Source organism: Bombyx mandarina, chromosome A1, assembly GCF_030267445.1.
Source record: "Bombyx mandarina strain Sakado chromosome A1, ASM3026744v2".
Classification (NCBI taxonomy): domain Eukaryota; kingdom Metazoa; phylum Arthropoda; class Insecta; order Lepidoptera; family Bombycidae; genus Bombyx; species Bombyx mandarina.
Window position 1 is genome coordinate 11,106,252 of NC_143234.1, and position 25,781 is coordinate 11,132,032.

At 35.2% G+C, this 25,781-nt stretch overlaps 3 long non-coding RNA genes across 3 annotated transcripts; 1 reads left to right on the forward strand and 2 right to left on the reverse strand.

Moving 5' to 3' along the window:
- Positions 1 to 14,665: 14,665 nt before the first annotated feature.
- LOC149499537 (uncharacterized) lies at positions 14,666 to 16,157 on the forward strand. The gene is made up of 2 exons (XR_016325696.1): positions 14,666 to 15,301; positions 15,538 to 16,157. It is a non-coding gene; the product is annotated as an uncharacterized LOC149499537 (long non-coding RNA).
- A 6,243-nt stretch (positions 16,158 to 22,400) lies between these two features.
- Positions 22,401 to 22,915, reverse strand: LOC149499538 (uncharacterized). The gene is made up of 2 exons (XR_016325687.1): positions 22,866 to 22,915; positions 22,401 to 22,681 (listed from the first exon to the last, which is right to left on the reverse strand). It is a non-coding gene; the product is annotated as an uncharacterized LOC149499538 (long non-coding RNA).
- Positions 22,916 to 23,633: 718 nt separating this feature from the next.
- Positions 23,634 to 24,978, reverse strand: LOC149499539 (uncharacterized). Its single transcript, XR_016325686.1, has 3 exons — positions 24,468 to 24,978; positions 24,188 to 24,397; positions 23,634 to 23,841 (listed from the first exon to the last, which is right to left on the reverse strand). It is a non-coding gene; the product is annotated as an uncharacterized LOC149499539 (long non-coding RNA).
- Between the last annotated feature and the right edge of the window lie 803 nt (positions 24,979 to 25,781).

The window sequence follows — 25,781 nt, forward strand, 5'->3', positions numbered from 1 at the left end:
TCTATTTGCTTCCCTTCATGCATTTTGGTCGGTAATATCTCTTAACATTTCGAATTCTCTTATTGATTTTTCGAATAACCTCATGGATTTTATAGAGTGACATTAATCTACATCAATCTTTATAAGTTTGTCTCTGTGAAAATTATAACTGTGATTTAAGTGTTGCTGAAATTTAAAGGTTAAGTACACGTTATAGTTAAGAGCTCTTCGAATTAAACCAACTTATAAAGTATAATTTATTAGCTGAAGTGCTTGTCGGAGCTCATAGACATCAAAATAGACCATTTTAGGCGGGTACAGATGAGATAGTTGAGATAAGAGAACTAAGTCTCAAGTGTATTGTTTGACGGATGTTCCGTTCTTCAAACAAGAAGGCATGACTGTATCAGACTCCATTATCGAAATCTAATCATAAAAGCAGCCGTCCTTGTTATAAATGTACCCTAACTAGGCGCACATCTAAACAAATTAGTTTCACCAGAAAAAACTGATACATTTCTCATTTAACGGTAGGCAGCGGTTTGGCTTTGCCCCTGGCACTGCTGACGTCCATGGGTGACGGTAACCACTCACCATCAGGTGGGCCGTATGATCGTCTGCCTACAAGGGAAAAAAAAATGAGTTTAAAACTTTAGCGGTGTGAAAATACCGTCTAAAGTCTTAAAACGTGTTTTGTTATCTTTACGAGCTGTTTTACTTGAACACGTGATAGATTGTTTTGTGGCCACTGCGTTATGTGTTGTCACATCGCCCGGTTAAAATCGTGTAAGCTTAACTGCGCTCGCAGTAGCGACGGGGGGGGGGGGGGGGGAGGCTGGCACGAGGGTAGTGTGCGTGTGTGGACAAAGCGCGAAACTCACGAAGACCTCAGAAAAGACGATTTAACGTCCACATAGAAGTGCAAAGACCCCATAATTCACGAAGGCGACAGCTAATACCCCATAAAAAGAAAATAAACCTTCCACAAGAGAACTTATCGCGTGATATCCCCATGCATTTTACATGAATTATATGAGTGAAATATTAGATTCAGTTACAGGGTTCTATGAACTATAAGAAGGTGTTGTTTTTTTAAGGCAAACACATAATTATGACAAAGGATCGATAGTTGCAGGGTAAGAGCCGAAAATTGAAGCTTAGAAAGAACGAATGTTACGTTTCTATTAAGTTATTATGGGGAACGAGGAAAAACAAATCTAATACCCATTTGTAATGTAGGCTAGCTAATAGTTAAAAAAACTAGTGGCTGCAATATTTCATCTTCAGTCCTTCTCATTTAAATTCTTTAATTTTTGTTGGCGTCTTTTATTTTATTACCTTATATTGAAATTTAATTTAGAATATAATTTTAGTATGAATATCTACGAAATGTAGCCCTAATTTATGTTTCAGCTTAGGATATTAAATTTCTGATTTCAACAGTTTATTTTGTAAGTAATTGAAGATCGTTATTTATTGCTTAATCCCGAAAATTCCTTACTTTAGTTTCAAACTTGAACGAACATAACCGTCAGTTAATTTATTAAATTGCTTTTTATGTTGTTAAAATTCATGAAATAATTTTGTATTTTTAATTGCACCGGTTGGGCGATGCACTCACGCTTCACTTAGTCGATATATGAGTTACATCGATACAGTAGCTTCTAATTGGAATGGATGATGGCTTTTTGAATGGATACATATATTTTAAACTGATATCTAGAACAATTATCGGCTTTACTCACGGCCTGAATGATGTTGACCACTAAAATCATCCTGTGAGAAAACAGCTATCGACGTAATAAAATATAGCAGTTGTGTTATATTCGAGGTTAAGATTAACGAGAAATAGCCTCCGACTTTGAGAGTTTGCGACTCATTCGCAACTAAACGGAAGATCTTTAGTATGTTTATGAAGCGATTTTTGCCACACAGACATACAGAAACACGGGCTATTCGTATAGAAATGTGCGATTGTACTGAAATTCAAATTTAGTGTGCAAGTAACATTGTTTCTAAGCGAATACTAACGAACTACTTCCAAGATGATGGAATCATATGGACAAAATTAAAATCCACAAACTCACAAAAAACACAAAAAAATTACAATATCGTCATTGTGGTATTGCGAGTCCAAACGGGTTGATATCACTATTCTATCTATCGCAGAGTAGTCATGCGTTCCGGTTTGAATGGCGGGATGACCCGTGATCCGTTTACCACTAACATAACATGAGCCGTGTTCTTGTGGTCACCAAGTATGAGAAGAGGCACCAAAAATAAAAATAAAAACGAAATAATCTTAACAAATTATCTATATTCTATATCTATATATATATATATATATAGAATATAGAGATATATATAATACTATAAAGAGGAAAGATTTGTTTGTTTGTATGTATTGAATAGACTCCGAAACTACTGAATCGATTTAAAAAATTGTTTCACTGTTTGAAAGCTACACTATTCCCAAGTGACATAGGAAATAATTTTTTTTGAAAAAAAATTAGGGATCCTTACTAGAAATCCAATAATGTAACCCAAGGTGTAAAAAAATTACCTAAAATATTCTTTACATCGCGTGCCCTGCGAAAACTATTGATGATAGATTAAAATAATGTACTACGACTTTGTAGAACAAATTATTCTTTATAATACAATATACGAAGTCGTCGTGGCCTAATGGATAAGACGTCCGGTGCATTCGTGTTGAGCGATGCACCGGTGTTCGAATCCCGCAGGCGGGTACCAATTTTTTTAATGAAATGCGTACTCAACAAATGTTCACGATTGACTTCCACGGTGAAGGAATAACATGGTGTAATAAATTTGCGTAATTACTGGTGGTAGGACCTCTTGTGAGGCCGTGCGGGTAGGTACCACTACCCTGCTTATTTCTGCCGTGAAGCAGTAATGCGTTTCGATTTGAATGGTGGGGCAGCCGTTGTAACTATACTTGAGACCTTAGAACTTATATCTCAAGGTGGGTGGCGCATTTACGTTGTGGATGTCCAGTAACCACTTAACATCAGGTTGGCTGTGAGCTCGTCCACCCATCTAAGCAATAAAAAAAATACAAAAAGTGTTGCGACAGCATATGCATATATAACAATAAGTATTCTTTTATTTTAAAAAATAAAACAACGTCAAATATCGTTGAAATTTTTTCTAAAGACCCAAGCGAAGCCGGAGCTGGCAGCGAGTTTCTTTATAAATATAAACATGAACATTATAAGGCTGAAAAAGTGAACACCTAATAAAATAACCGATCCAGCTTAAAAAATCAACAGCTTAACTTAATTCCGGCAGATGACCGTTTAATCCATCAGGATCAAAACCCGAATAAATTTACCATTCAGTCTATGCAAAATCAAAACCCTTGTTGAAACCTACTAGATTTACTTAATGTACTCAAGATCCCATTATGGTGAGGTTACAGTGGTGAGGAGTAGCGATTAAGATTATATCTTCTGATTTAGGACGAAGGAGATAGGGCAGGTAGTAATGATTGCTCTTCAAGGGAAAGAAATGCGTAAAAGATAATGGATAATGAAGACAGAGTATTGGATATTTTCGGAGGGTATATTTTGGCGGTGATTCGGTATATTATCGGGAACAAAAATTTAAATGTAATACCTATCTGCTGGTAACATAGCAGGCTCCAGGCAGGATAATTACTCGTGTAATATTCTCAGTGATGTTTCATAGCGACTATAGCATATTATATCATGACACCAATTTAAAAAAAAACAAATTATAGAAAGTTAACTATACCTGTCTAGCACGGAAAGCACCGTCTTAATGAAAGGGTCATACACTGCGCCATTAATTCGCCAAATTCTCCAAATCTAATTGCAGAAAAATGTTCCGAGTTTCACATACATTTAATAATTACTTTTTTAGTTTGTATTTATTTTGGGTATTAGAAAGCTGAAATGAAAACTTGGGAAGTTTCAGTCAGCTTGTTCAATCGTTTGTAGAGATTTTAAAAAAAACCATGATTTGAAAACCAATGATGGGGCGATCAAAAATGCTCATCTATACATAATTGAAACAAAAATACCCATATCATTTTCATTTCAAAGAATAATTTTAAAATTCGTTTTACGCTCCGCTAACCGCCTTTCTCCCGACATAATTTCATTCTAATATTCAATACGCACATCCTTATACACTCGGGACGAGGCCGTGTAGGTTAAGCGAAGTAAGGTTTATAAGCTATATTAGGACTTTTAGTTCTGGATTACCGTTGAAAGGCCCAAACAAAGTACTAGACAATAATACCCTCAGAGATTATTCTCGAAGGCTCAGCGGATATTGCTCTAAGTATTTGCGTTAAGATCTTACAATTGAAATATTTTTGGAGTATACTCGAGGAATGGAGGTAATATCTCTTGTAAAGGCACGTTGCTAAGTCCTTTGAGGGATAACTCTACAGCTCTACATAACAATGTAGAGCTTGTTTTATAATTAGAGGTTCTTTGGCGTACAGGATTGTTATTCGAAGTATTTTTTTAGCGACTATTGGGTTACTTCGAATTTGAAATCCAAGTAAGGTATTTAGAAAGAAAATCAGGGATCAAGCGTTATATGATGATACTTTGTAAGCAAAAATAAAACCATTTTACTTAGTTCAACTTCCAATTTTGTATCACAAATAATAATTGTGCTTCAAATTACTTAGGGCGTCTCTCAAATTACGCGTACATAATTCAGGAAATCAACTCTGCACGATACTTTTGAAACAGCCAAAAATTATGGAAGAGAGTAAATGTTGAACTCGAAAAAAAATTGCCGAGTCTAACCAATTACCATTAGGTGGGCTCCCGTCTCGTTTCCTCCGGGGCAATAACAAAAAACGACGCAATATAACACGGCGAACACATGTTGGGCGCATTTTGCATAACTGAAATGAGAGACGTAAACCCTTTCGCAATCTGGAGATGATCTCAGCGATTTCGAACTGTTGAATTTCCTTTTATTCAAATGTCATATCTTTATCTTTTCCTTTTGTAAATAAGAGACAAAAGGGTTTTTATATTCACGGAGATGTTATGGGGACAATGGGGAGTTACGGCGGGCCGTGACGCCGGCTGAATTTGACCCGCGGAATTACATTTGCAGACTATTTTTAACGTTGATCGTCTGTTGATTTTGCGTGAAGGTGGAATTTTGATTTATACTAAAGACCCTTTTGGGTGTTTTCCCTTGGAATCGCACATTATTTAAATTATGAATAGATTTTTGTTTTTTAGACTTTCTTTGTTTTGGTGATATTATTTGTATCTTCAATAGATTTCTTAGTTACGATGATGATAGTTTAAAAACAATGAGATGTACGTTTGAAAAACTGGTATTTAACGGGTTCTAACCAGTGTTTTCACATTTAATCAGTTCCCGATATTTTGCCACTTTTACGAGTGTAACGACCACGGGCAGCTCGCAGCAGAGTCGATATACCGAGAACTCATTAGACGCGAAAACCCTGGTAAGAAACTGTTATACAATAGTGCTTATAACAAGGATACAAAGTTATATACCGAAGCTTAATGAAAGAGGTATATTTTTATTGTTGTTTATCTGCAGTGATTGTCCGATCTGAAGTTAAATAGATACTGGACGAATATATTTAGAACTCAAGCGATTGACTCCGATTATTCAAAGACGGATTCTCGTCTAATACCATTAAGAGACTTTTTACTGGGAGTAGGGTATCTTGTGAGCCCGTACGGGTATTACCACCACGCCTATTCCTGCCTATTTCTGCCGAAAGGTGGAGTACAACTTAGATTTAGAACTCATATCTCAAAGTGGGGGGTGGCATTTACGTTGCTGGTGTCTATGGGCTCCAGCAATCACTAAATCAGGCGGATAGTGAGTTCGCTTATCCGTTTAAAGCAATAAATAAAAAAAAAGGTAAGTAAGTCGAGTTTTAGAAGTCGTCGTGGCCTAAAGAATAAGACGTCCGTGCATTCGTATGCAGCGATGCACCGGTGTTCGAATCCCGCAGGCGGGTACCAATTTTTCGAATGAAATACGTACTTAACAAATGTTCACGATTGACTTCCACGGTGAAGGAATAACATCGTGTAATAAAAATCAAACCCGCAAAATTATAATTTGCGTAATTACTAGTGGTAGGACCTCTTGTGAGTCCGCACGGGTAGGTACCACCGCCCCACCTATTTCTGCCGTGAAGCAGTAATGCGTTTCGGTTGAAGGGTGGGGCAGCCGTTGTAACTATACTGAGACCTTAGAACTTATATCTCAAGGTGGGTGGCGCATTTACGTTGTAGATGTCTATGGGCTCCAGTAACCACATAATATCAGGTGGGCTGTGAGCTCGTCCACCCATCTAAGCAATAAAAAATAAAAAGTGTTGAGTTGATGGCTTTAGTCGTTGTAATGTTACGTTAGCCACTTAGTAGATTGTTTTCATATTGGCTTATTAAAGAACAGTCGCAGTAGACTGGTTTTTATAGTATAACAAATTATATCATGTTGTTTGTTCAATTTTCAAATGTCATTCCTACATGTTATGTTATTATAGGGCCTATTTTAGGTACGTACTAGTATATACCACTGCCCTGTCCATTTCTTCTGTGAAGTAAAGGTTCCGGTTTGTAGGGTGGGGAAGTTGCTTTGTGATGTCTGTAGGCTGCGGTAAGTGGTGGCACATTAGGCGGACCATGAGTTCGTTCACTTGGATATGCAATAAATAAATTGACAGCTAGTTACTAAAATGTTTTTTTATTGCTTAGATGAGTGAACGAGCTCACAGCCCACCAGGTGTTAAGTGGCTACTAGAGCCCATAGACATCTACAATGTAAATGCCGCTACCCACTTTGAGATATGAGTTCTAAGTTCTCAGTATAGTTACAACGGCTGCCCCGCCTTTCAAACCGAAACGCATCACTGTTTTACGGCAGAAATAGTGGCGGTCCTACCACCAGTAATTATGCAAATTATAATTTTGCGGGTTCGATTTACGGGTTGTTAATGCATGCAAATGTTGATGAGTCGTGTTAAATCCACTCTAGATACTTACCGTTAAGCGCTAAATATGTCCCTGAAGGAACTGTTAGGATGTTAAGTGATAAATTCAATTCTTACATTTCCGGAACAAGGAAGAACAGTTCGTCTCATCAGAATCTCATTAATGATAATTGCTTACGAAATTTCAAAGAGAAACGAATTCACAACAAATTAATCATTTTTTTAATTTCAGGAAGAGTATCGCAAATAAGGATCGTATAACAAAACCAACGTTCAATTAATATAATTTCGTTTTTTAATTACGTGTAACATTAATAAGGCTACAGAGTATCTGAGAGTTACACAAATAATTTCCTGTTCCCACATCGAAGGAAAAGTACAAATGTGATATTTGGATTCTTTATATTATATTTATACTACAGCTACTTGCACCTGTAGTGATTTTTTTTTATAAATCTCAGAAAAAATATCCTTTGGAGTTCCACCGAGTGATCGACGTCACTCAAGGATTTAAACCGAGGACAAGGTAAGGACTGCCTTCGACCTTTCATTCATGAAGGACATGTTATTGTTGTTTCTCCGATGCGCTGTTGACTACAATATTGCCTTTTTTTTTTGGTCAGGAGGAAATCGCCGGACTTCCGCCCTCGCAATAATGCTTTGTGAACGATGCAATATTAAGGGTGTCGGAGTGGCAATACCAAGCTCATGGTCATTTGTCGCAGGCTCAATGCGAATATTCTGAGATTTTTTTTCCTTACCTATTCGCTGGTAGCCTAAGATGCTATTACAGCTGCTCGTGAACGGGTGGGTGAGCTCATGGGCTCAGCCTGAGAGAATTTGTTAACATTAGCCCTAGCAAGAGAAGTGCTACGCAGAATTTAACACCGGATCGGAATCGCGACGCGCTGAGAAGATTTTATTTTTATTGCTTCGGTGGGTGGACGAGCTCGCAGCCCACCTGGTGTACGCACGGGTAGGTACCACCGCCTTGCCTATTTCTGTCGTGAAGCAGTAATGGGTTTCGGTTTGAAGGGCGGGACAGCCGTTGTAACTATACTGAGACCTTAGAACTTATATATCAAGGTGGGTGGCGCATTTACGTTGTAGGTGTCTATGGGCTCCAGTAACCACTTAATACCAGGTGGGATGTGAGCTCGTCCATTCATCTATGCAATAAAAAAAATCCTAGCTTCAGTGGTAAAGTTATCGACTTCTGATTGGAGACCTTCGATAAATCACGTGTTTCTTTAACGAATACAGTACACTGTTACAATGTTTCAGAAACTATTTTATGACCTTTTTATGCGGTAGTAAAGGGCACTCCGTAAAAATGAGCCCCCCATATGTTGTGAAGGTTGTATGAAGGTTAATGCTCGCGTCGCTCCTCACGGGTGCCATTAGTTAGGTTTTTTATAGGAGCTCTTGTTGATACATGTGGAATTGTTTATGAACAATATGAATTTGTATAAAATATGTAGTAGGGGTGTTTTGAATATTATCGATTCTTGTTTTTTCTAATTGCCGAGACCTGCATAGTTGCTGACGTCATTATCTTCATTATTATCATTGCCCTCCATAGTGACAGTAATTAAAACTTACTTCTTCAATAAATCCTTTTATTATTGACTTTTGGTGGTAGTGGTAGGACATCTTGTGAGTCCGCGCGGGTGGGTACCACTACCCTGCCTATTTCTGCCGTGAAGAAGTAATGTGTTTCGGTTTGAAGGGTGGGGAAGCCGTTGTTACTATACTTGAGACCTTAGAACTTGTATTTCAAGGTGGGTGGCGCATTTACGCAGTGGATGTCTATGAGCTCCAGTAACCACTTAACACCAGGTGGGCTGTGAGCTCGTCCAACAATCTAAGCAATAAAAAAAAAATTTCAAGGTTATAATAATAACAATAAAAAGCTTCATTCTGTTCGGTTGCTCAAAGCGGAATGAATATTGTGTGTTTGTCTAATATGTCCTTGAAGACTTTCTGACAAAGACAAGATCTGGCCAGAGACTCAGTGGGTTACGTCTATAGGTTAGGTTGCAAGCCGAACCCTTTGTCGCAGACAACGTATTTAGAATAGGATATTTTATGCGGAAATATTATAAAGAAATAAGAAGAAGCAGATGAACTTAGTTAAATAATTAAATGCTTAATGTATCAGTTACAGTAGTTCACATCATTAAGAATCCTCACGATGCATCCAACGGTGCTTTTAGGTACCACAAGCACCGGTCACCGTCCACCAGCGAATTAACCCATAGACACAGCCCACTGAATCTCTCGCCGGATCTTCTCAGTGTGCCGCGTTTCCGATCCGGTGGTAGATTCTGCGAAGCACTGCTCTTGCTAGGGTCATTGTTAGCATCACTCCGGCTTGAGCCCCGTGAGCTCACCTACTGGTTAAGGTTATGCTGAAATAGCCTCTCAAGGCTCTCAGCGTAGGTAGGAAAATAAATAAATACAGTAGTTAGTACTTCGTCTTTTATAATTTTAGTAAATTTATCAGAGTTATCAATTTAGCAACGGTATTTTCTAGAAGTTCCGTTTTATTGGCATGACTAATGTCTGTAATTAAATTTAATTAATGACAGTAATTTTCTTATTCACCGATACTGAGAAGTTTTACTACGTCCAGTTCTGAAAGATTATTTGGTTAGAGCCATTTAAAGTTTAAAATTTGGAAAAAATATCATAAATAAATAAATAAACTTCTTCAGCTATTTGAATGCAGTAAACTTAATTGAAGTTCAATTAAAATCATTGAACTGTTGATGCTAATACCAAATAGCACGCGCCTTTAATTATAAAGATAAATGTCGCTTAAACCAAATAGCCTCTCACCCCTTGATATATACTAGAGATAATTAATTAATTAAATACGCAGTAAAAAAAATTAGAATGTTAACAAACGCGGACACGGCTCGTTTAGTTTACTTTAGTTACTTCCACAGTGTCATGTCCTATGGCATTTTGCTATGGGGCAATGCGGCCGATGTAGAAATGATATTTATTCTGCAGAAAAGAGCTATACGTGCTATTTATAACATGCACTCAAGGGAATCCCTGAGGGAGAAATTTAAAGGAATTAAAGTTCTCACTATGCCATCCCAGTACATTTTTGAAAATTTGATGTATGTTCGTAAACATATTGAGGAGTTTCCTAAACAGTCGGACATACATAATAGAAATACTAGGAACAAACACAAGCTTGTTGTGCCGATGAGTAGGTTATATAAGATACGAAATTCATTCGGGTGTTTGTCTGTGCGCCTGTACAACAAAATCCCACAAGATGTTCAGAACCTACATATACATAGGTTTAAGAAAACTATTAAAGAACATCTGTGCAATAAAGCTTACTATAAAGTCAATGATTATCTAGAAGATTGCACAAAGTGGGAATGAGTTGCTCGCTCCAGGCATTTCAATATTGTAGTAATTGTTACGTTATAATACTCAGTGCAAAAAATTCATATTTAAAAAAATAATAATATTAAAAAATAAATAAATAATAATTTTATATGTAAAAAAAAAAGACATGCCCGCTGAGTTTCTTGCCAATTCTTCTCAGGACGGAGGCTAGTTCTTGTGAATTGGCGGTAGTTCTTTTGACGTTCAACAAGTATGTACTTTCATTTATGTTGAATAAAAATTTTTTGATTTGATTTGATTTGATTTGATATAAGTACTACGGTTCCCCCATTAGTCAAAATTCGACCATAATTAATTTAAATTATATTCTAAGTTTGAACATTATTAAGATTCTATTGTCAACAACTATGTTTCTTTAATCACAGATTTCGCCATGGCTTACACAAATAATATTAAAGACAAACAATAGTAGTCTATTCGCAATTTTACACAGACTTTAACAATAAAGAAAAGAGTTTATATGCGTGTGTGTGTCAAATACATGGTAGTGTGTGTAATGTTGTTTTTTATTGATTTAATGTATTTTTAATGCATAATAAAAAAAATATTAAGATTCTGCACTCCTTCTCTATATTCTCTATAAGTGTGGGAAATTTCATACTCATCGGTCCGCGCAATTTTCACAGAAAGGGGTACAAAGTTTTTGCTTCACGTATTAATATATAGATAATCATAATACGAATTATTTTCAAACGAGCGTAACAGGAGAATTGTACTGGAAACATGTGCTATAAAATACCAAGACGTTCTGTGATTCTACGCTTTTATTCCCTATTCTATATTGAACAATACGCGTCCTATCCCGCATTGTAAGGATTTTCTTTATCGTCCCGACGATTTATTCGTTTCATCAAGATTATTACGGTTTCAGCTATTTGTTCCGAGCTCAATAAAGCTATTGCTGGCTATTTGGTGCCTAATCGCGTTGCAACAGACAGCGGAATCCATCACCGTGTTATTTTCGTAGAAACTTATATCTCACGTGGAATGGTTTACGAAATTGAAAACTGATTGTAGATATATTATTTTATTCGTCTAGATTTTATATTGGATATGTAATAGCTGAGACAGTTTTTTTTTATAGCTTAGATGGGTGGACGAGCTCACAGCCCACCTGGTGTTAAGTGGTTACTGGAGCCCATGGACATCTACAACGTAAATGCGCCACCCGCCTTGAGATATAAGTTCTAAGATCTCAGTATAGTTACAACGGCTGCCCCACCCTTCAAACCGAAACGCATTACTGCTTCACGGCAGAAATAGGCGGGGCGGTGGTATCTGCCCGCGCGGACTCACAAGTGATCCTACCACCAGTAAAAAAGTTGTTTGTCATTTTCTATCATTTTTCGAAATGAAAACGCTTCATCTCAAGCATCCTCCAGATAAGAGTTCGTCCAAAACTATCATTTGTTAGTTTGGATACCGTGAGGCCTGGGATTCAGGTCGGAGTCAGTATCTATGGTTAAGATCTTTGGCATTAGAGATCAATATTCCCTTGTTTAGTATGCTTTCGGCACACGTTTTTACGTATGTCTTAACTTGAGGCCACTGGGTATGCTATCTTCTTCTTATTTTTAAATATGGCAACATTTTACCAGTCCTAGGACTTCTTGTGAGTCCACACGGGTAGGTTCTACCACCCCACCTATTTCTGCCGTGAAGCAGTAATTAATGCGTTTCGGTTTGAAGGGTGAGGCAGCCGTTGTAACTATACTGAGACCTTAGAACCAGTAACCCAGTTACTCCAGTAACCACTTAACACCAGGTGGGCTGTAAGGTCGTCCACCTATCTACGCAATAAAAAATAAAAAAATAAAAAAACTGTGTTAAATCTATCTATATATATAAAAATGAATTGCTGTTCGTTAGTCTCGCTAAAACTCGAGAACGGCTGGACCGATTTGGCTAATTTTGGTCTTGAATTATTTGTGGAAGTCCAGAGAAGGTTTAAAAAGTAGATAAATATGAAAATTCTCGGAACGAAATAAAATAACAATTTTGTTTTCCCTTTGATATGTTCCCCGTCGGAAGGATTCCTTTTATTTATTTTAGGTTTATGTTATACAAAAGTTTAGTTATTTTCTTTATCGATTGACGCACTACGAAGTCTGCCGGGTCAGCTAGTGATTTATAAAAATCATCACTTATTAAGATTCTGTTCAGTCTGAACAGAGGAAGTAATGTAGTGGTTTCTGAATTGATCGTATTTTTGAATTTTAATAGGATCGAGTTTATTGTCGTATAAATTATACAGCGTATTCGGGCCAACGAAATATATGGAGACCTGCACGGTTTTTACTTTACGGGGAGTCGGTGGCTCGTTTGCCCGTAATGGCAACGAACTTTTTTGAAGTTATACTTCTTTAGGCGCGTTATGACAAATTGATGAGAGTGAAATTTTACGATGCGCGCGCACCGTGACACAAAATTAACAGAATGAAGTTGCCCACTAAATCGCTCATTACAATACGACCGACGTAACTTGGCGAGTCTGAATATAGCCGCAGGTGAACTTTCCGAACCGTACCGAGAATTACCGAATTTATACGATGTCAAGAAAAGGGATGTCCAATATGCGTGTTTGAGGATGTTGTTTAATCGATTTTTTTTCAAATTAATTAAAATTTAAATAAAAAATAAAGAAATAAATTTAATAAAAATAAAGTATAACTTCTTACGCACGTACATAAGTACACGCACCCATTTTCTCTCTCAGCTACGGATCACGGTGTTTAACGTGAGCATATATTATGGGCTCTTCACAATTCGAATATGCCTTCTGGTAATAAAGGTTTTTTTTTATTAACACATAAAAGGAATGGGGATTCTGAGACGCAACGATAAAACTCAACGAGATGTTTTATAAGTAAGAACGATCTGTAAATATTTATTTACAGCGAATTGTTAATTCAACGTAATGTCGTATGGGCTTTTCGGGTAATGTGTTCTGTTACAATCATATTTAATTTTAACTTAGAATACGGTTCGAAAACTTTTTTTTTCCTACCTAAGCTGATAGCCTTGAGAGGCTATTTCAGCGTAACCTTAGTTAGTAGGTGAGCTCACGGGGCTCAAACCGGAGTAATGCTAATACTGACCCTAGCAAAGCTGAAATAGCCTCTTAGGCTACCAGTGAATAGGCAGGGGAAAAAAAAAACGCCCATTATCATACAAACTCTATACTCTATTTTGAAGTCGTCGTGGCCTAACGGATAAGACGCCCGGTGCATTCGTGTTGAGCGATGCACCGGTGTTCGATCTCCGCAGGCGGGTACCAATTTTTTTAATGAAATACGTACTCAACAAATGTTCACGATTGATTTCCACGGTGAAGGAACAACATCGTGTAATAAAAATGAAACCCACAAAATTATAATTTGCGTAATTACTGGTGGTAGGACTTCTTGTGAGTCCTCGTGGGTGGGTACGTACCACCACCCTGCCTATTTCTGCCGTGAAGCAGTAATGCGTTTCGGTTTGAAGGATGGGGCAGCCGTTGTAACTATACTTGAGACCTTAGAACTTATATCTCAAGATGGGTGGCGCATTTACGTTGTAGATGTCCATGGGATCCAGTAACCAGTTAACACCAGGTGGGCTGTGAGCTCGTCCACAAATCTAAGCAATAAAAAAAAAGAACTCTTTAGCATTCAAAGGTAGTGTTTTTTACAAACAACAATTCTAGTCTCATTAGTCATTAGCAAACAATTGTAGTCCAGTCTTTCAGTTTACTCAATTCTATTTCATGAATATTGTAAACAAATCGACGTCTAATAACTATTAGTTTTTTTCAAGTCATAAATCAAAATTTTGTGTGTAGCATTTTTTTAATAAAATACAGGCGATTTGAAGTAACACCTAAACGTGGCCCGGTGACCTATTTGTTAAGGGAAATAAAATGAAACCTACATTATGCATTCATGACTTTGAGAATTTTCCCCGGGTGTCGAATAAAAAATACTATGTAGGTTTTCACGAATATCGTGGTGTTTGGACATATTTAAAAAAAATATGGTAATACCACTTTTCTCCTAGTTAGTTAATTGAATCTAAAAAAAAAAAATATAGCCCTTTTAGGCAGACCAGCATACGGCCCACCTGATGGTGAGTGGTTACCGTCGCCCATGGGCTTCAGCAATGCCAGGGGCAGAGCCAAACAGCTGCCTACCGCTTAATACTTATATACATATTAGGCTGAGAACCGATAATCGTTGGGGTAAGCGTGTTCTTGAGTGGAGACCGCGAATTGGCAAACGTAGTACAGCCGTGCGATTCTGTAAGCGTTGTTTAACAAACTCGCACGTGAATTTGGTGTGAGTTTTCAAATTGGCATTCTGTAAATTTCATTGTAGTGCCGAATCTACACTAGCGCCCCTCGCGGGTGAATTGAACTAGCAAGCGTGAGTTTTTTTTACTAAAATGTATGAGTTGACGTTTGAAACGGCATTCTGTAGTGTAAATCACGTCGAATTTCGGCAAGAACTTCGCATCGCAAAATCATTTTATTTGTCAAATCAAAAGTTAGTGTTGTGTTTGTTGTGAGTGAGAATATACGAAAAGGTGATAAACCGCTGTTAATTATTAAAAAAATACTATTAATTAACAAAATTGCACTTTAAAATAACTTTATTCTTCATCGATATTTTATGGAGCGTATGTTTTTATTGAAAACATTGTTGAAAGAGGCTGACGCTACGGATCAGCGTGAAATGCGTCGACAAGCCTACGAAATTCACAATTTATCACTTTTAACTTGAGATGACGACTATGTAAAAGTATAAAGAAAGTGTATAGATTGTCGAAGGATCATATGAACCAGTTAGGGTGTGAATACACCCTTTGACGAAGACCACTAAAAGCCATTGAAAAGGACTTTCAACTCTTCTAAAGGTAGGTATTCCATGTGGTAAGATTGTGTCTTTATGTACAAAATAGGTACTTTAAAACATATTATTAAAGTTTGCCCATTTGTTTATATCCAACTCTCCCATTATTGTAAAACAATACCACTAAACTAATCTACCAAAAATATCTTGAAAGAATACATTTAGATTCTCTACATATTAGATTCTCTACATATTAGATTCTCTAATAACTATGTGTATTAAATAATGATTATTTCTTAGTTTCAGTTATTGTGCACCTTGTTTATTTGGGCAAACGAAGTTACCAAAAAAATCATAAAAGAAAATATAAGAACATATTTGTCCCAGATATCCCAGTGTATATCTGAGGTTGTGGAGGCTCTGAACAACCCAGCAACTATATATAAATATTTAAGATTCCCGCAGAATGCTCAAGAATGGCAAAAGTTGAAGGAAAACTGAAGAAAAAAGAAGAAGGTGGTTTAAACTAAATAAATATTTTTTTTCTTCATAAAAAAGTACCAATATTAATCTAATGCTAAATATTGCAGTTTTTGTAAAAAAATTAAAATCACTTTGGTTGTTGGGTGTATTGATAGGACGTTGGTGGCCTTAAAAAGACCTGCTACCAATAAAAAATGGTTTTACTGTCACAAAGGCTATCATGCCAGAAAATGTACAATTTGTAAAGCCATTAATATTTTTCGAAATTCTGATGATATGTAATCCATAAACGAAATGTGTATTATCAACTATGTATTCAGATTGTATTCATTTCAGTTAAATTGAATTGTATAAGTGTATATTGCTTTAAAGTTATTGTGAAATTTAGTATTTATATTAAATAAACTTTATTCAGTTATAAAAAAAACAAAATAAAATCTACTAAATTTGCGACAAAATCATTGGCGACAAAAATGGCGCGAACGTAAACAAGTGAGCCGCGTATTTTAAATCATTAAAAATAGTTTTAATGAATAATAAGACACAATTTATAGTAAAATAGAATATATTTGTGCTAATTCTCGTGGATAAGTGTTATCTCTTCAAAACAATAAGTGTTAGACTTTAAAACCTATCAAAACCGAGTGCAAAACAGTGACTATAAAATATCAATTAACTATAAGATTTAAGTGATAAATACCAATATAATACCTGCTGAAAACAATCACAAACTAATAAGACGATAATTAGCAGTGTTAAATTCTTATAGTGACTTTCATATTAAACATTTAATTTTAGAAACAAAATTGTAAACAGTGCGCGCGCAAGTCATTCAAATTCAAAAATTTGAAATACCTAAGCGTCCTAACGAACATTTGAGAGTTTTGCGTAATAGAACCATTTCGCTACTATTTTTGTAGTGAATGTAGCTTGTAGTGAAGGGTGTCACGGGTTTGTAACCGAGTTTCGTGCATGCTAGTTTGTGACTTTTATGAATTCTTATGAACATTTTTTATACAAATAAATACCTCATAAAGTGCCGTTTATATTGCATGGCGCTTGTGACATTTCATTTCCGCTAAGCTTCTAAGCGCTTTATTGAATTTTTGCTTTTCTTTTTTATTCATCGTTTTATTTATAAATTAACAATAACAATGCCTCTTCAAAGAACACCAACTACATCTGCAAACGAATATGTAACTCTTCGTCGTCACAGGACCCTTACAAATGATTCACTTGATCTTTCCTTTGGATCGACAACTTCGGAAATAGAAAGGCATAGCCCACTAGACCTGGATCTGCAACTGGACTTGTCTACTCGTTATCGATGTGACATAGAAGAGCTCAAGAAAGAAATATTGCAACTAAAAAACGAATTAGTAAATGCCTATGAAGAAATAAACAAATTGAAAGAAAATATGTTGCAAACAAATAACAACGACTCAAAAATATTACATTCAGAAACAAACCAACAAGAAAAACAAGTTATTCGAAAGAAACCGAAGAAGAAAAAGTCCCGACATAATAATATTAGAACGTCATCACCTCTCTCGGCAATAGGTAACTCCAGTTGTTTTGAGGCATCGACCACAGATGACGACACTGTTATTGAATCTAATAAATCAGCGATTGAAATCGCGAACGAGCGAAATCCACCTGATACGCAAAATAAATTAAAAACCACGCCATCTATGGAAACGATGTGCAACCAACAACTTTTGAACCTAATTAATAAAAAACATAAACATACTTTACAGCACCTCTGTAGCTCAGTTACAGGTGGGACCGCTATTTCAACTCAATGTAATCTTAATAATAGAATAACCTCTAACAAAATTTGTATTATAAGTGATAATAATGTAAACAACATATTGAAAACAGCTGAGTATACCTTCACAAACTCTAAAATAATACATTATTGTTTAACAAATGCAGGAATAACTGAACTTTTTGTAAATTTAGAATTAAAACTTGTCAACTATACTTTACAAGATTACTGTATTATTTTCTTAGGTACAAAAGACTTTGAAATGTCTTTCAACTATGAAAAATTAGTAGAATACATAAAAAATAAATTAGAAAAAATAACTCATACTAATGTTATAATATGTTCCCCAAATTTCAAACTTGGTGCCAATGTATATTTATTCAATAAGAAAATCGAGGCCTTTAATTACCATCTATACCTTAGTAACAAAACTTATGAATATGCCTACACCTTTGATACCAACAGATATTTAAAATATACTTATGCTATGTTTTCTAAGTATACGAAAAAAATTAACAATAAAGGCATACATACTGTTTTCAGTAAATTAAAAAACTACATAATAAGCCTAAATAAGTGTTATGAACAATCTACCTTACAGCTAAATGAATCTGATTCATATGATAATGCTGATATTTCCGATACACAGATTAGTTCTAGCAACCAAAAAGAGTTTTTTCGTTTACAATAAGATACGAGTAATGCATCAAAATATTAATGGATTGCTTAGTAAGTCTGACCTATTATGTGTAAATATCCAAGAACTTGATAAATGTGCAAAAAATGTAGATGTAATTTGTTTAACAGAGCACAACATGAACAAATTAGACTATGTGCATGTAACTTTACCAAACTTTAATTTAGGTGCACACTTTGCCAGAGAAAATAGAAATGGTGGATCCTGTATACTCATAAAGAAGTTTCACAAATATAAAGTATTGCAAGAGATATCTAATCTCAGCGTTTGTAATGATGTGGAGTGTTCAGCTATAGAGTTAATTGAACACAACTTGGTTATAATCTGTATATATAGATCACCAAAATATACACAAGAAAAACTAAATATATTTTTTAACGTTTACAATTCTATAATGTGTTTAGTACATAAACGGAAATTCAAAAAAGTAATTGTATGTGGTGATTTTAATATTGACCTATTGAAGAGAAACTCTATTTCTCTACGATTTGAGCATTTAACTTATAGCTTTAACATGAAAATAGGTACACGTGAAGTAACTCGCCCAAGTAGTAATACATGTATTGATAATATATTCAATAATGTACAAGGTAGCAAATGTGAAGTAATTGATCTTGGTATGTCAGACCACACTGCTCAGATGTTAACGTGCCCCGTCAAAAAAACGTGTACTCTTAGTCATTGGTACACAATACGAAGTGATTTTAGTAATGAAAACATAAAAAAATTTCAAGAATGTTTACAAAGTCTAACTTTTTATGATGTATTTAATTCAAATGATCCCGAATATGCCTTTGACTCATTTTTTGAAGATTTTAAACTATTTTATGACCTTTGTTTTCCCAAGATAAAAATAAGAAATACCTGTGTTAAAAAACAAGGTGGCTATCTAAAGGGATTGGTAAATGCTGTAAACAAAAGAGAAAATTACCTTGGAATTATCGAACCAGCCCTTCAGAAAGTCAAAAGCAGATTCTAAAAAATTATAGTGCGCGACTTAAAAGAATTATAAAGCTAACTCAAAGGTGTCAAAACAATTATTATATATCAAATGCAGACAATAAATCGAAAGCTACATGGAGAATAATTAATGAAAGTAAGGCAAATTTTCCAAAAGAATATATAACACGAATAAAAGTAAATGACCGTATAATAACAGACCCCATTAACATTGCCAACGAATTTAATACCTTTCTTATTAATGCTACTAATACTGATAATGATATTGATAAAATAAACTCTCCGGTAAATTTAAATGAAACACCAGAAATTTTGAAAATAGATACAAGTAATAGTCACAGTACACCTCACTCTTTATTCATGAATCCTGTTATTCCGTACGACATCTTTTTGTTAATGAAATCCCTTAATAACACTCATAGTTCTGGTTATGATAATATTATTACATCGGCAATTAAATCGGTAGCACTTATTATAAGCCCAGTAATTAGCCATATCATAAACTTATGTATAGAACATGGCGTTTTTCCAAGCAAACTAAAAAGATCTGTCATTAAGCCACTCTTTAAGAAAGACGATAAAGAAAACATTGCTTGTTATAGACCGGTATCTTTACTTCCCATTTTTTCCAAAATTATAGAGAAAGTTATTTACGAAGCTATTAACTCCTACTTTGAAAAACATAATTTATTTACACAAGAGCAAAAAGGTTTTAGAAGAAATAAATCAATTAATATGGCTATACATGACCTATTAAAACCTATATATTACAACTTAGATAATCGAACTCCTACTGCTACACTGTACATGGACATGACTAAAGCGTTTGATTATGTGGATCATAAAACCCTTCTAGATAAATTAAATGCTTACGGAATTAGAGGCAATGTCCATAAATTATTAAAATCATATTTAACTGACAGATATCAAAGGGTTGAAATAGACAACATATGTCCACTGAGTAGGACAGTACAAAGCTATCACTCAAATTGGATGAAAATGAAATTCGGTGTACCTCAAGGCAGCGTACTAGGGCCGCTCCTTTTTCTAATTTATATTAATGACTTCCCTAAAGCCATAGAACATCCGATGATTCTCTTTGCCGATGATAGCACCGTCATCTTTACAGAAAAAGAATTAAATTCCTTAGAGTCCGCTATTAACACTACTCTTAAGCTAGTTATAGAATGGTTATTAAGAAATAATTTATTAATTAACCTAAATAAAACAAAAATTGTCACATACCCACAAGAAATACAACACTCTTTGAAAATAGAATATGATGGGACACATATTGAAGAAGTGAATAGTACTAAATTTCTGGGTATTTGGATTGATAATGATATGAAATGGCAAACACACATTGATACAATATGTAAAAAATTAAACCAATATACGTATGCCTTGTATAAGTTAGCGAAAGTAGTAGACCAATCAGCTGTACTGACAGCTTACCATGCATATGTGGCGTCAACCCTTAGATATGCTTTAATATTTTGGGGAAATGCCACTAATACAGAGTACGTATTTAAAGCACAAAAGAAATGTGTGCGTGCTATAGCAAACATTCATGTACCAGACTCATGTAAGCCTTTCTTTCAAAAGTTTAAAATCATGACTTTTACATCGTTATATATTTATGAGGTAGCGATTTTTGTCAAAACGAACAAACATCTGTTTGCAAAACCGCAATCTGTTAGGAATACTTTAAAGATCTCTTCGCTACCTCATAGAACTGCCCTTTATGACAAGAGTTTTTTTAGTATGTCATCAAGAATATTTAATAAACTACCAATAAAAATTTTGAAGACAGTAGATTTACAAGATTTTAAGCAAAAATTGCAAGTATTTTTGATAGATAAGGCTTACTATAGTATGTCAGAATATTTAGACGATAACTTTAGATAATTAAGATGATAAAGTAGAATAATTTAAGTTTTATTTTTTATTTTTATGTAGACTTACACCTAATATTTGTACGCTTTACTAGCAGGACATAGTCATACATTTATTAATATTAGCTTATTAATCTTTGTTAAACTATGACCACAAATAATAATAAAATAAATAAATAAATAAATAAAGATTAGTCAATGACAGCAAGTAATGACCATTATAATTATCTAAAATCTTTTCGGTATTTCTGTATATGCTCAACGTTCCAACCTTATGACACCTTTTGCTAATTTTTTTTTCATTTCACCATCTAAATGGTTAGACGACTCACAGCCCACCTGGTGTTAAGTGGTTACTGGAGCCCATAGACATCTACAACGTAAATGCGCCACCAACCTAGAGATATAAATTCGAAGGTCTCAGTATAGTTACAACGGCTGCGCCACCCTTCAAACCGAAACGCATTACTGCTTCAGAAATAGGCGATAATGCTATGCTAGCTAATACCTGCTAATAATGGCTAGCTAATGCTAATACGGAGAGAGATACTCCTGAAGCTTTGTAGCACCACCTTCATTCCACTGCCTGTAACTCAGTGAAAAGAACAATAGGTCTGTTAAAGAGTAGATTCAGGTGTTTGCTGATCCATAGGGTGCCAATTTATCACCCTGATAAGGTAGCAAAAATAGCTGTTGCGTGTTGTGTTTTGCACAACATTTGCAATTGTGCAGAGCGGCCAGTTCCCATAATCTCAGTTTTTTTTTTTTTTTTTTTTTTATTGCTTAGCTGTGTGGACGAGTTCACAGCCCACCTGATGTTAAGTGGTTACTGGAGCCCATAGACATCTACAACGTAAATGCGCCACACACCTTGAGATATAGTTCTAAGGTCTCAGTATAGTCACAACGGCTGCCCCACCCTTCAAACCGAAACGCATTACTGCTTCACGGCAGAAATAGGCGGGGCGGTGGTACCTACCCGTGCGGACTCACAAGAGGTCCTACCACCAGTAATTACGCAAATTATAATTTTGCGGGTTTCATTTTTATTACACGATGTTATTCCTTCACCGTGGAAGTCAATCGTGAACATTTGTTGAGTACGTATTTCATTAGAAAAATTGGTACCCGCCTGCGGGATTCGAACACCGGTGCATCGCTTCAACACGAATGCACCGGACGTCTTATCCGTTAGGCCACGACGACCACATATTGATTTGATTGATTTGATTGATTGATTATGAGATTCCACATTTGATTGATTATGAGATTACATTTACATTATGGTGGTCATGTTGAATTACTTTGTTAAATTCTACTAATTAGCTTACTTATAGTGTGAAGTAACTTCAAATATAAATTAATGATTTATAAAAATAGTTTTATTATAGTTTTATTCAATAGTTATATACAATAATTTTGAAATTTGTTTGCATCAGTAATATGTGGAAATACAGGTTTAAAATTCCTAGCTGCATATACTAATTCCACCAACAGTTCATCCTTCTTGCAGACTGTCGACTATTTATTCCCCCATGGTTGTTTAAGTTATATATCCTGATACTGTGTAATTTGTTGTAATTTGAGTACACTTTGCTTTTCATTGAAAAGTGGTGAAATAGCAGGTCAGGTGTTGAGGTGCTAAAAAAAAAAAAATTATTTAAAAACAAGGTTAGTTAAAATACAATGTTTAGAATACATACAAGAAAAGGTTTTTATTAACAAGTAACAACATTATGCACAAATCCATGTCCCTAATCTGGTTGTTCAATGAATAGGTACTTTGACCTGAATAAATATACCTGATATACCTGAATAACCTAACCTAACAACCCAATCTCTTGACTAACATGAGACCTACTGTGACTGGAGCTATAGTCGGATTTTTTATTAGACGAAGTAAACTGACGTTTACTGTGTTGTCAGTTTTTGATGAAATAAAAATAGTGTTGTGACAAAGTGAACGATTGAAAAAACTCCTGAATTAATGAAATTGCCTCGATTGTCTAGTGAATAGTTAGTGTGCCGAACTGCCGATATCGGGCACGGGGTTCGAATTTTAGCCGTGTTTTGTACATACCAACGAGTTTTCGACGAAACATTATGTTCCTATGGTATCTACCTGTACTAAATACCGAGTGTTTTAAACATTAAGAAAAACATTGCGAGGAAGTTTGTAAGACTGTCCTATTTCCAATGCATCATATAGTTGAAACTATAGATGTATAAAATATAACAATTATAGGTACATAGGTAATGAAAATAAAAAAAAACTGATTGTAGTTACATACTACTAGTAACATATTATTATATTGGATCACTTTAATACAATTTTATTGTAAAATATAAATAATATTCTTTTATAGTTTGAAATTAATGATTAACTCTTCACACTCATTGTTCATTTATGTGATTGAACGAGAACTGAACGCATCACTATTACTTTAAATATAGCAACATTATTTCACAAAGTGACATTAGCTACTGTCAGCTGGCTTCGTCTAATTAAAAATCCGACTATACTAGTAGTAGCATCACAATAAGTAGAAGTCACTTGCATTTAGTTAGGGGAGGATGACTGCAAAATAGGTGATTCTTGATGCAATGCTAAAAAGCCAATAAATATTAATTTTTAAAATGCAAGTTTTGTTTAGGTATTTATTTAAGATAATTAGGTATAACATACATACCTGTAGGATGTTTGGGATTGTTCCAATACTGATACATTTTCAGAGTTGGCAATGAATTCTCCTTACAATATTCTGATAATGTGGATTAGTATTTTCAATCTGTTGTAGGTCCTTAAATATAATAAAGTAGGTTATGCCTAAATTTTGTTCATTGATTTTAAACGGAGTATGCAGTCTTTAGCCTACATAATGTCAATTTAGTCAATACTCTGGCACTGCCTGCCTACCCTGTACCGGTGTGCACACCCTTTACCATAGATACAGTCACCTTTGCATCAATAATAACATTCCAACAACATCAATCCAACAGGTATTGCAAATACCTAAATTGTTAATGATTTGATTTATTTAATTCAATATATTTTTTTTTTGTTGGTGAATTTGAGATAGATAAATTACCGATATTCCCTGTTAAAATAGAATATCAATAAAAACGTAGTAGATAGATTTATCATACATAAATAGATGTTAACATGTCCTAAATATCTCTCCGGGAATGGATCATATCTGACAATAGAATTTAGTTCCTATATTTTTTTATATCCTTGTTATCTTATTGAACATGTTGAGATACGATTAAGCCTTTTGTTTCGCTAGCTTTTAATCCAAAACGTCTATCAATGCCTCTATTTGCACCAATGTCGGATGAGAAGAACGCTCGTTAAGTCTGTTGGTAATATATTGAAATTTTAGATTAAAAAACAAATGGATGAACCTCAAAACTAACTTTTACTTACCTCATAATTTTTATTTAACGTTAAATTCACTCACAAAGTAACAAAAAATCTAGAAAAAGCAAAATAAAAACTTCCGACTGCTTGAGATTGTTTTGAAAACAATTAAAATTTTGTTTTTTAATTCTGGTATTCGCCAGTGCACGCAAAGGAACTTAGCGTACATCCAGAAATTACAATTAATTTCATAAATATATGACTTTTAATTTTCTTTTTAGATATATTAGATGTGGCTTAGACACCAAAGCTTAAATTCATAGTATTTTCTTACAGAATGCTTATAAATACAACGAAAAACTGAAACCGGTAAGCTTCGATTTACATTTGCGCGTATACGGCTATCCCTAGTATATTATAAACAAACTTCGTTGTCACTTCACTTCGCTCGAGGCAGGGTAATTAAGATTAGTGTTTACAGAATGCCAAATCAAGGTCATTCCATTGCGAATGCGAAGTGATGGAGAATTTCGTAGTGAGATGCGAGTTCTTGTTTGAATTTTAGAGAATCGCAAGGCAGGACGCCCTCACGCTCGGTGGAGTGATGAACTACGCAGGGTGGCTGGCAAGAGCTGGGTGAGAGAAGCCAGGGATCGTGCACAGTGGCGGTCAATTAAGAAGGCCTATGTCCAGAAGTGCTATAGGCTGATGGTGGTGGAAGCATGAGATTAAGTACTTTACAGTAGTTACAGTTCCGCTTCAGACGGTAGTGGTCACCAGCTGGTATGGGCGTAGCTGGGATGTTTCTCCCACTAATGGATCTTGATAGGCAGGCGTGGAGGGTCTACATTGGTTCATAGAGCCTGTAGACATTAAAACGTGAATGCCACCACTCCCCTTGAGACATGAGAGCGAAGTCTCAATTGTATTGAATTATTGTATTGTATAAAGACTGCCCCACACTTCTAATCGGAACACGTTACTGCTTCGTTGCCGAAATGGGCAGTGGATACCGATGTATATTAAGACTCAACACTTGAAGTACCCAATTTAACTGGAACTATTGGAACAATTGGTAATTCGACTGTGTATTCCACTGGCGTTAGAATACAAATGAGATCTTAAAATATTAGTATGTTAGCTATTAGAAGCATTTTCTTTATCTACTTGAGTCTTAGTGCTCCCTTCTAGTTGTGAGCAAATAGATTAATGTCATGTGCCATCATCTGAACGTTATAGAGGCATTGTTATTTCTTTGAACACCTAATTTCTGTATTAATGTAAAGGGTGGGCCAATTTTCAATCTTACCTCTTACGCTACACAATCTGATTTCCCTTGAAGACTCTTTGTATATTCGTTTTCGAATTTATTAAATATAC